Below are 11,790 nucleotides of genomic sequence, written 5' to 3'. Positions count from 1 at the left end.
CCACATCCACACCCAGACAACTTCAGCATTTCCTAATTAGGTTATATTCAATCTTTATAATGTGCTTGTAATAGATGTGGTACTGTAGCGTAATCTCAACTGATATTATTCACTTCCCAGGAATGTACAGCTGAAGCTGCTCTGCAGGCTCTGGCTGAAAACAATGGGTGTGCAGCTGACAAATAAAAGTAGGTATTTTACATGCCCTGGTCTATTTGGATGCCATTGTTCAAGCGATGTCTGCTGAACAGGTATTCACATTAGAAAAACAAGCACAATTACAATTTTCTGATGCGGCAGCTATTTTTGAAACTCATTAAAGCTTGCTAGTGCTTTTCCCATGCAATGAAAAACTGGAATTGCCTGTTGTAATATTGGCTGGCAGTTATGAATGGTTTCAGCTCACATTTTATAATGAAGAAATGAGCTCATGCTATATAATTGTGGGCTATCCCCAAGAATATTTTTATTCAGCATTATTGTCAGACTAAATTAAAACCGCCAAAGAGCCTGATTCCTCAAGATGCCAGGTGCTTTCAACTCCCACAGTAGTTAATGGAAGGGAAGAGTACTCAGCAGTTTCAGAATTAGTCCCTAAATGCTGATAGTGATGTGCAAATTTTCATATTAAGCAAGACAACATTTTTCAGAGCTCTCATTGTTCTTTCACTCTTCTTTTTCTTTGTAAAGTGAGCAATTATTGCTAAAAGTAATATTTATTCTATGCCATAACCATTTATCACATTTATACGAGCTACTGCAATACCCTTTCAAGTGATTTGTTGTTTACTTTGCTCCTTCTAAGCTTAAAACAGCCATTAACTTCCTTCTATTAAAAATTAATTTGTGATGTATTTGAAGCTGCTGGTGATCATGGACAGCAGCATTCATCTGGCACTAGAGACTTGTTTGCATCCCCTCCCACCAAATGCTGTGGAATTTTTGTCCTCTTCTCCCTGGGGAGTTCTGCAGGCAAAAGTGCTCTGAGCTTAGGGGACCCAGGGAGAGAAGATGACAAAAGAAAGGAAAAGCTGTCTGGGGCAGTATGTGAACTACCGCCTCCTTTCAGCAGCTGAATCACCACTACACCCCATGCACTCCCCAGGCAGTACTGAGCAGCCTGGGAAGACTGCGGGGTGAGGGGGTAAGGCTGGTGCCCGCACACATGCATGCTTCCACTTGGCGTTTCATAATGAAGTAGGAAAAGGCAGACTAGGAAAGCCAAATCTTGTGCAGTATTTGAATACCAGAAAAAGTTGAAAGTCAAACATCCATTATTAATATGTACAAGGTCAGGCAAAAGCCTTGCTCAAACTGTGGGTCAATTAGTCCTTCTTTCTCCCGGGGGTCCAAAGTGTTATCACCACAGAGGATAACGAGTTAAAGCCAAGTAAGGTCTTCTGGAGCTCAGAGGTCATGGAACGAGAGTCGAAAAAATAGGTTCCAAATATTATAAGTCTTTCAACACTGTTTTCTAGGTATTCTGTTAAATATCCCACTGGGAGGCTTCTTTTCGTCAAACCTAACCACATTTCTTTGGACTTTCTTCTCTACGTGATTTCAAATATATAAAGAATTTAGATGAAAAACAGATCTGTATTTTTTCATTGTTTAAAAAATGGTAGTAAATGCTCACTTCTCAGAAGAGTGATAGTGATTTTATTTATAGAAATTCCCAAAGTGACAGTTAAAGAAATAATCTGTGGCAAACAAGTTGCAGAAGATTTTTCCCTCAGTCAGATCATGTTTTTTCTTTCCAATGCTGCATAATAATTTCCACACAAAGAAGCTGTATTACGTAGCCCTGATCATTGTTTCAACTTGGTAAGAGCAAACGGTGAGAAAAAACGATACAGTCGGGGAAAATAGCAGCCTCCAAATAGGATTGTTATAAAGAAGATGGCCTCACTGTTCTCCAGGCTCAGTGAGAGAAAGCGGACTGATTTGCAGCAAAGAGAGACATAACTTGTGTATCTGTTGGGAAAACAGAAAAAATACAGATAGTGAAGGGGTAAGACTATGGAGCTACCTCAAGAGGTTGTGGAATTTCCATCAGTGGATGATTTTAGGAACAGAGGATAAATGAACACGTGTAGGAATAGCCTAGGCATGTGGTTGCCCAACTGGCCCACAGCACCACAGGGATCTGGGAGGGACTGTGAAAGGTGGCTGAAGAGATGAGTTTGTATGCGCTACATAGCAGCCTCTTTCAGGGAACTCTAAATGGGCTGCGTCTTCCCTGGAAAAGATCATGGCGAGGTCCAGAGATTTTGGAAGGTTTTAGAAGTTAAATGCTCGATCCTGCATCAGGGCACAATGTGGAGGAGATGACCCCAAAGTCCCTTCTGACCCTACAGTTCTGTCACTCTATAAAGTAACTTATCAGAAATCTTGTATGTTTGGATATGTGTGCATTGGTAATCCATGGGAATCATTAAAAAAGAGACAAATATTTAGACTATTCCTATATGGTATTGCTGAACATTATTTAGCAATAGTATTTCAGAATGCAATCTCCAGAAACATTGGAAAATAGTACTAGAAAGTTTTTGAAAAAGGTTTTAGTAACATTTTATTGTTTATGGTGGTAGTATGAAGAGGGTTTACTTTAAATAGTTTAACTTCTTAGCTTCCAGAGCTCATGTTAATCATGTGTACTTTAAGGATTGTAAAACCTTTGTCCAAGTACAGCTTTTAAACAGACAATATCAAAGCATAACAGACTGATTAACAATCCTCACTAAACTCATGATCTAGCTCCAGCTGAAAGAAATGCAAAAGCATCATGGACTTGAGCTGGGCATATATAAATAAAACCAATATTATGACAAATAGAAGTCATCCTGATTCAGCAAAGCGCTCAGATACTTACATTCTCTAGATATCACAGCTTTGTAAGTATTCAAGTATTCAAGCATGCCTTCCATCTAGGATTCTTAAGACCATGCTTTAAACTCCAGTTTTAGTTCCTAATGAGAGAGGTTTGAAATGACAGGAGAGGCAGCATAAATCTGTGGTGGAAAGACACTAAACAGCAGAGGATCCCATCACTCCTTCCTGGTGATCAATTCAAAATCTGCATGTTATTAACAATGCTGATACTTTAACTGCTAAGAAGTTGAAGAAATTCAGAATTGAGGTTCTCTTAGGAACCTTGGTTCTGCATCTAGACCCTACAATTCTGTCTTCCAGGGTCTCCTATAACATGCTAAACTGGGGAAGGGATCAGCATTTTTTCTGCAGAGAAACTGAAACTTTTCTCTAAATCGTTAGTGCCTCAAAACACTCACTGTATTTATGTGTACACATAACACTTTCCTATTACTATGTCCTTTGCTTCTTCATAAGAGAACAAACCAGTATCATCATGGCCTATGACAGTACACTTAGGTGCAGTGCAGGGTAAAGTACGTGCTCCTTGTACTGGGGAATGCAGCCTGCCTTTGATAACTTTGGGGTGACAGACATGGGATTGGAAAAGGTAAGAGCAATGATACAAGAACAGCAGAAATGGTGTGGCTGCGGCTTTGGGCTGAATGGGCTTTTAGGGCTAAAGAGAAGCAAGTCATCTCCTCACCACAGTGAAAACAAGCGTGAATCTCAGATGGGATAAAGACAAGGGAAAACTGAAGAGGAAAAGCTGGAGCAGGTGCTTCAGGTCAGAGGAGCAGGAGGTCACGATATGAAAGAGCACAAGAGAGAAACCTGAGTTAAACCAACTGTGGCACAGTACAGTGGCAGGCAGAGGTTTGAAACCCAGCTCTGAAAAAGAAGAACTGGGGAAAGTATTCAGAAAAAGCAGGGAGGGATGTGTGATGCGACTGGGACAAGCTTTTGAGTGTGCCACTGTAAAATGTTGCCAGCCTGTTATTATAGCAAATGAATCCGTGTATCTGTCTGTTTTGTCCTCAGAAACAGTTGTGTGGATTTTCTTCAGCTTCAGCACATGGAGCCACACACATGCAAGCCCACACACATGTCCTTTCTGAACTAAAAAGAAGTATGAGCAACGTCATCCCTTGAGTGTCCCTTTTGAAATATTTTAAACCACTTAAATTAGGTTCCTAAATGAGAAAGTAGTCTCAAGAGTAGAGCGGGCAGATTAAAGGTGGCGTGGAGTGGATTCACGCAGGATAAATAATTGAATAATTGCAAAGTTGGAAATGTATCCAAAGAAGCCAGGATTTATTACAGAATTCTTTTTTCTTTTGCTTACACAAACTTTATAATAGCTGTTTTCTCTGACTGTCCTTTTGCATAAACTGGGAGCAGCCTCTGGGCTGCTCTCAAATTTACTTTGGCTTCTGCAATAGCAATTAAGAATTACTGGAACTGTGCAGTATCTGGCCATGCCTTCAGTACCATCGAAGGCCACAGCGCAGAGCCATCCCGCTCCCTTGGGCAGCGGTGAGGGCTGCTCCCTCCAACCACCTGCTTGGTTGGTGCCTGCTCCCAGCTGGGGGGCTGCACGGCAGGCTGGGGAAGGGCCGTTTGCACAAAGCCCTTGCTCCAATGGAGCAACTTCACCCTCAGATATTAAATTGACATATGGAGGGCTTGTTTCTTTTTTTAAAAAAATCATATTACGTAAATCAAATGGCTAAAAGGATTGTCATATAATTGAAAATAGTTCAGCAATGAGAAATTTCATGTGAAAGGGCAGCATTTTCTGCATAAGTTCTATTTCCGATAGCGGGATCGGGGTATAAACTGCTGTGTATGACCTGGCGTTTCCTGCCCAGAGACATCACGCTGTATGTGTAAGGGCACAGCAGTCTGCACACATACTGAATATTACAGTCTCAACACCTTGAAATGAAAATGTTCTCTGAATTTGGGCACGTTTGTATTTACAGAAAAGAAAATACAATTGCCCTGTGGTAAAGTGCTATAGCATTCAAGTGCTTCAAAGCTAACAATGCAAAGAGAGCGAAGAGGAAAATTCTCTCACCCAGCTGTGGTTAAGTAAACATATTTTAAAATAAGTATACACTTATATACAATGCATCCACTGTTTACACTTACTTAAAAATGACGTACGTAATGAAAATTATGCAAATATTTATAAAAATATCTTAGCCTGAGTAAGGTATGTACCACACTTAATATTTCAATAAACGCACATGCAGTGCTTGTATGGCAGTGCCAAACGTAACATTTTGAAAAATGACCCTTCGGTAAAACTGGCCGATGGAGAGTGTTGAGTTCAGGTACCTGCCAACAGAAACCTCTGGGAGGATGTCACTGAGAGAAGGGAAACAATACCGGGGTCTCTAGCTGGATTAACCAAGGAACTTGTAAAAAATTTAACATCAGCTCAGTATTTATGGGCTTCCCAGTCAGTCATCTGCCGGACTGCCAACAGCTATTTCGAGCCCTTTCACGTTCTGGGCAAGGTAGTTTCACTTGTATAAAACATATGGGCAGGTGCCCTTAAATCTGTCATTAAAGGGCTCTTAGCCCCGGCGGGTCCCGCGGAGGTGATGCTGGGTGCTGGGTGCTCCGCGCCCCGCGCAGCACCTCCGCGCCGCTGCCCCGCCGCGGGGCGGGGGAGACGCCCCTGCGCCTCGCCAGCTCTCGCAGTATTTGCCGTTTACCTGCAAATCGCAGACCGTAGAATCGTGAAAGCCTGAGCGCTCCTTAAAACCGCCTAAATAATGGAGGAGAGGCAGAGTGAATGAGTGCGGCGGGTGCTGCTGCGGAGAGCGGGCTGGAAGGCTCACCCGTGTCGGCCCGGGGCGTCGAGGAGGTGAGGAGGGAGAGGGTTTGGGTGAAAAATCATCAGCTTTTAAGCACCTCTCCGAGCTGGCCGTGCTCGGCGGGCGGGGGGGTGCCCACCCGAGGGCTTCAGCGGGACACTGCCGGGGTGGGGGGTGGCCTCCCGGCGCACCCCGCAACGCCGTCACCCCCGCAATGAGCTCAAAGAAAAAAAAAAAGGGGGGGGGGAACCCCTTTATTGTTATTGTGGTTGTACTGGCCTCCCGTGCCCGCCTCCCAGGCGGCGCTCCGCGGTGCCAGGATTTCCCTGCAGCCCGCCCTCCCCGCCCGCAGCCCCGCCGGCAGCGCCGCCTCCCCGCGGCTCCCGCTCGCCGCCTGCGGCCCCCGGGACACGGGGCGCCGCCGCCGCCCGCCCGCGCACTGACAGGCGCTCACAGGTGCCGCGCTCGCCCCGAGTCGCGGAGAAGCGGCCCCGCTGCCCTCCCAGCTCCGCACCGGCGGGAGGGAGGTTGCTGGGGAGGGAGGAGCGGCGGGGGGAGCAGCCGGCCGCGCCGTAAGTTGGGGAGCGGGGGCGGCGTGTGCGCGGAGCGGGGCGGGCCGGCACCGCCGGGCTGCGCGGCCGGGGACCGGAGACCGGAGAGGGGCCCGGCACGGCCCCTCTTCCCCCGCGGAGCCGCACCGCGCCCCCTCGGGGGACAGGGAGGGCGGCTGGGAGGGAGGGGAGGCATTTCGGGGTGGCCTGTGAGAGTATCCATTAATCCTCGTGTTTGGCTGCTCGGGGGATTTATGCCGGAGCAATCGCATCGCTGAGACCGTCTCGGGGTGTTTCTACATCACTGAAATCCCGAGCGGAAATTCGTCCCTTATAATCGCTTTAAATGTTCTTCCCTGCGTATTTTGACATACCTGATTTTACGCCCTGTCTCGGAGACAAGGCACGCCTGCATCGCCCCAAAACAGCGCGGGCGTCTTTTGTGCGGGATGTCCCTTTTTGCTGCGCCTTGCTGCGTGGGTTTAAACATAACCGTGCGCTTGAACGCGCCGCCGGCGGCTGCGCGGCTGGGGCTGGGGCTGCACCTAGGGCGATAAAGGGCTGGGGAGAACGGCGATGGCCCCGTGCGATGCTGGTTGTCGAACAGAGAGTTCAAGTCGAGAAGTCAAATAAGAATTTGTGTTGGGTTGCTGATGAAGAAATGCGGGCAGTAGATTAATAAGAGGGACCTGATTTATTTTCAGTTGAAATTAAAAAGAGACCAAAATAGAGGAAGTAATTAATTTAGGACTTGTGTCACTGTAGATTGTTGTTCTGTTTTAAAAATAGGAAGAGGGCTTATTATGAAATGTTTAATGTAACAAATGTGATCCTGATCTCGTACTTTCCTTTGAAAAATATTTGGGGGAGGGAGGGAAGGAGAGCTCCCAGGAGTGAAATTACTCATGTGTAGACCATTATTTTCAGTTACATATAGGTTATAAATATATAATATTGTTCAGCAAAGTACAGGGAAAAAAATCAGAGGCTTCAAGGTATGAAAATCTAAAGCTGAACAATTCTTAAGACGCATAGTACCAGAAATCATATAATCCGTGTGCCGTGGTTCAGATGTTTAGAGGAATGACAGAGATACCAAAAAAGGCATCGTGATACTCAGCACAATTCCAGGAGCAGAATTTTCTCCTTCTGTACAGAAAAGGAAAGCACATTTGTGGAAGCAAGAAGTGACAGATGTGGCATCTTAACAGCTGGCTAAACATAAAAGCATATATCAGCAGGTGATTGCTGTCGCAAGGATTTATTTTTAAAGTGGCTTGTACTGAAAGGGTCCGGCCTGTTTTAGTGTTAGCGTTAAGATTTACTTTTAGCTCTATGGCATGTTGAAAATAGTCTTTCAGCAGAAGCATTCAGAAAAGTAAGAGAAAACTCCTATGTTCAGGGCACTCCTTGCTTTGAACATTTGGTTTTTATTACAGCATGCAGAGGAGAGGAACTGAGCAGGTTCTTTGGTTGGTAGGATAGTACTGAAGGGAATGATTTTTCCTGGCGTCAGCATAAGCCAGCCATCTCTGGGAAGGAAACAATGAGGCCTGTCTCCCCCTTAGATTAAAGCTCATCACAGTTACTGTTCTCTTAGGAGCACCTGGTGCACCCACAGAAGTGAAAATCAGGCTGCAGAAACTACCTCAGTGTTTCTGCCTCTCTTCTGTGATCTTTGGGTGAATTTTGCAAAGGAAAGAGATGGGTATCACCTAAGAGGCAGCCCAGAGCCACTCTTCCCCTGAGGCAGCGTGGCTCTGCACCGTCCCTATTTGACTCCTGTGGCTAAATGTCACATTGACTTCAAAGAGGTGTCTAAAATTGTTCCAAACCACTTATATCAGCTTTACTGTAACCAAAGAAAGCCATGGTTCATGGCAAAACGTGCTTTGCTCTCAGCTTTTTGTAATTAGGTATGCTGGTTTAGTTTATAGTCTTCTAAGCTAGATGACTTCTTGTACAAGAAATTCTGATCCTCTGCCCAAGTCTTGAGAAATAATTTGGGGTAGGAGAGGCAACTGGCATTTAAAAAGAAATTTCCCTCTGCCATGCTTTGCTTCTTGCCAGTGAGGCTGTGTCCCAGGGACTCAGCAATGTTCTCTGACCAGTTCTTCCTCCTGTTCCTCACCATTGACAGAACTGCTGTGGATCAGGTCACCTGGTGCCCATTTTGGCCTTTCATAACAATGTAAAACACCATAAGCTTTCACCCTCCTGCATGCAAATGTTACTTTTTGAAAACAAACAAAACAAAAAGCATCACTGTTTACTCCCCTCCCTTATCATGATCAAGGCAGAGTAAATATGTTTTCTCAAGATCTGAACCATCTGAGGTAGAACTGTCTGCCTCTCCCTCCTCCAGTGGTAAAACTGGACTAATTGGGTGGTCTGTGCCTAATAAGCTCAGCCGTGCTGCAAGGACATGGTATCCCCACGGGTACAGCACTTACAGGGCTGGCAGTCCACTGAAGGTATATCTAGTGGTTGGTTGGGTTTTTTTGTGTGTTAGCAAGATGAATTTCCCAAATGAACTGATGCCTGAACTTAGCTGGGGATGTGGGGAGAATTGTATTCAGGTGTTGGATGGGGGACTGTTTTTAAATTATTTCCTCTTGCTACAAAGCAGACCAGTTACCAGCCAGCTGGTGCTGATGGATGTTTCTGGGTAGAGCAGTGAGAGCAGCTTTGAAGCACCACCTACGCAGGGGAGGGTGTTGTGTGAAGCAGGGTGGCAGAATGAGGTGCAACTAGCAAGTACAAGCTCAGGTAAAGTTCATGCTGAAGAAGAGATCTATTTCTAGTGCTATGTTAAATAAGAAAGATTTCTGAATGACATTCATGAAGATGATAATTGCTTACAATATTTTACAATGTTTTGTATTCATAGTGTTATTGAGCAAAGATATTGATTGAGCACGGTGACTGCAGGGGAGATGAGTGTAACAGGAGCAGCTCGAACTGATGTCTTCATAGTTTAAGAGTTAAATCAAGACCCAGTAAAGCTTTAGAAAACACACTGCCAAGATAAAATGAGACGATTACAAATGGACAGAGTTGGCCAGGGTGACATGATATATTTATAGTTTTACTTGGGTTTCATTGACATTTATGGAATAAATAGTCAGGTGTATAAACAAATGTTTGTCTTATGGTTCTGCCACTAGTTCAAGTCCACAAGGGCACAGTTAATTTTTATAGGCAACTGTGAGATTTTTCTTCCAAGAGGCTAGTGAACTGTTAAATGTGTTTTATTCCTTTTTGTTTTGTGGTGGGTTTTTTGGTTGTTTTGGTTTGTTTTGTTTGGGGTTTTTTTGTTTGTTTTTTTTTTTTAAAAAGAAAGGAGTTAAGCCATTTACAGTCTGAGCCTACGTTGGAGTAGCACATTTTAATACCTAAAGCTCTGAAGATGTGAAAGTGATGGTTGAATACTCAAACTAAACTGTATCTTCATGACCATAGTAGCTTTTTGTGAGACCGTTTTACTGAAATATATGTTTAGCAAAAGTAATTTGAAATACTGTTATATTTGAAATTATGCAAGTTGTGCAATACTCCTAAAACTTGATGACTAGTATCTCATGAATGCCACATTAAGGGTTTCAACTCCCACCTTGTGTGGGACAACAACATACAACTTAACTATGTAAATGTTGCGTTAATGTTATTTACTTGCACTGAATAATAGAAGAAAGCTCACTAAGTCTGATACACTGCTTTGATTTCTATCATAAAGGTGAATAGGGAACAACTTAGATAAGAAATTAAATGGACTGATATAGTGAGGTATTGTGCTGGGGCTCATTCTGAATAAGCTAAGTGAACTTTTCTGTGGTTACAGAAGCTGACCTTCTGTAGAGTTACAAGTGCTGATGACGAGCTGTGGTCACTGAAACTAGGTATGACTTGCTTAGTCAGGTCTCCGCAAAATTGTTTTCATGCGTTTAGATGGCAATTAAATTTTTTTTTAAGTTATTTGTAGAGAACTTTCTAAAAATAAATAATTCTTCACATCTTTGCTGGGAAGGTGTAAAATGTAGGGCTTGGTGTATTTTTTTTTTTTAATTCTGTCTCTTTGAAATACCAGATGTTTCAAGTCCAGTTCTCACTGTTTTGCTGTAAAATTTTATGTGTATCTGAATATTTGTATTGTGCCTTCAACAAAGGAAACGGGTGTTGAGTCTTCATTCCAAATGTTTTTTTTTCATATTAGAATATTAGACACTGCCATAAAAATAGTAAATAAAAGCAAACTGTTAGTTTGAAAATCTGTTTTTTCCCCTTCAGTTAACTTTTAAAAAAGCCTGTGCAGTATAACTGTAAAGTTAAATAAACCCAAAAACCTAAAGCCTGTTAGGCTGGTAAAAGCAAGTATCCATAAATTGGAAAATGCCTGTAGAAAATGGTGATACATATATAAGTGCATTATTGTCACGTTATTTCTCATAGCCCTCTTGCCTCAAACAGTAGGTGGAGTGAATGAGGTAAGAAGTAACAAAACAAGAGGATTTGTTTGAAATTCTGGGCTAAAGCTGAAGGTCCTGCTCTGTCATAGTCCTTTTGGGTGGTGCTGGGCACCATTGTAATGCCAGATGGTGAAGGAACCAAATAATGGTTGCACAAGTAATATAATCTTGGCATTTCCTAACTTTGTATTCTTGGACTTTGCAACCTTAGTGTTCCACATATGATATTTCTAATTATGGGGTTCAGAATTCTCAGTGATACTCAGCAAGGAAGATCAAAGGTGCTTTGCTGCCACCACAGTCAGCATCTATGAAACATTTCTCCAAAGAGGTTGTGAAACTAGCTTTCTAGCCAGCTGAGCTCTCTGTCATGATCTTCACAAGGAGAAACCCTGATACCTGTAAGGGTATGAGTAATATTGTTTCACATCTTCAGCAGGAAGCAAAGAGGTGGCAGGAAGGAGATGGTAGACAGGACGTGAGGCTTAAGTCTTTAGTGAAGAAGAGGCTGATGGATCTTGTTGCTTTCATAAACACTTTCTCTGTTTCTCCTATTCTAGTAAAGCTCCTTATTGACTTTTTTTCCCAGGCTATGTGACTGTGTCAGCTCCTGTGTAGTAGGCATTTTTTTTCTTGTTTTTTTTTTTCTAGTGCTTGAGTGGTGCACTAGTACCAAGTGATGGACGGGAATGTAACACTGGTTTTGCTGGGGATTTTTTCCCCACATTTAAATTCTTGCCTTTTTGTTTATTTTTTTCCTTATTTCATTTATATTGCCAAGAAGTGTATGATGGATTAAAGTGACTCATTGGTTCTTTGAGAATATGTGTTTTTGTAACCACAAAGATTAAAACCAAAAGCACCTCTGACACTAAAAGCTTCATGTGCCACAGTGAGGGTGAAGGAAAAAGAAAATGCAGGTTTTGCCTTTTGTAGCTTGATGTGAAGGCCAGCCATACCATTTCTCCACAGTGCTGTGGTCCTTGCAAAGGTACTTTTCTTTTGCTTTTGCATGACTTGTCTGTATTCATTTAGAGGATGGTACATGGCTATGTAGTCTTTGGTGTTTCCTTC

The 11,790-nt window shown here is 43.3% G+C and overlaps 1 protein-coding gene and 1 long non-coding RNA gene across 3 annotated transcripts in view; one reads left to right on the top strand and one right to left on the bottom strand.

Moving 5' to 3' along the window:
- Positions 1-1,636: 1,636 nt before the first annotated feature.
- Positions 1,637-5,896, bottom strand: LOC137671064 (uncharacterized). Its single transcript, XR_011049392.1, has 2 exons — positions 5,598-5,896; positions 1,637-1,974 (listed from the first exon to the last, which is right to left on the bottom strand). It is a non-coding gene; the product is annotated as an uncharacterized lncRNA (long non-coding RNA).
- CDC42EP3 (CDC42 effector protein 3) overlaps positions 5,591-11,790 on the top strand; it is a 29,877-nt gene continuing 23,677 nt past the window's right edge. The window contains exon 1 of one of the 2 annotated variants that reach the window (XM_068398681.1): positions 5,591-5,749. The gene's annotated coding sequence lies outside the window, so the exon portion shown is untranslated. Of the gene's footprint in view, positions 5,750-6,083; positions 6,272-11,790 lie in introns of those variants that run through there. The other variant, XM_068398673.1, reaches the window with a different exon arrangement.

This window comes from Nyctibius grandis, chromosome 1, assembly GCF_013368605.1.
Source record: "Nyctibius grandis isolate bNycGra1 chromosome 1, bNycGra1.pri, whole genome shotgun sequence".
NCBI lineage: Eukaryota > Metazoa > Chordata > Aves > Nyctibiiformes > Nyctibiidae > Nyctibius > Nyctibius grandis.
Note: the sequence above shows the minus strand (reverse complement) of the source record. Positions and strands in the feature narration are given on the sequence as shown.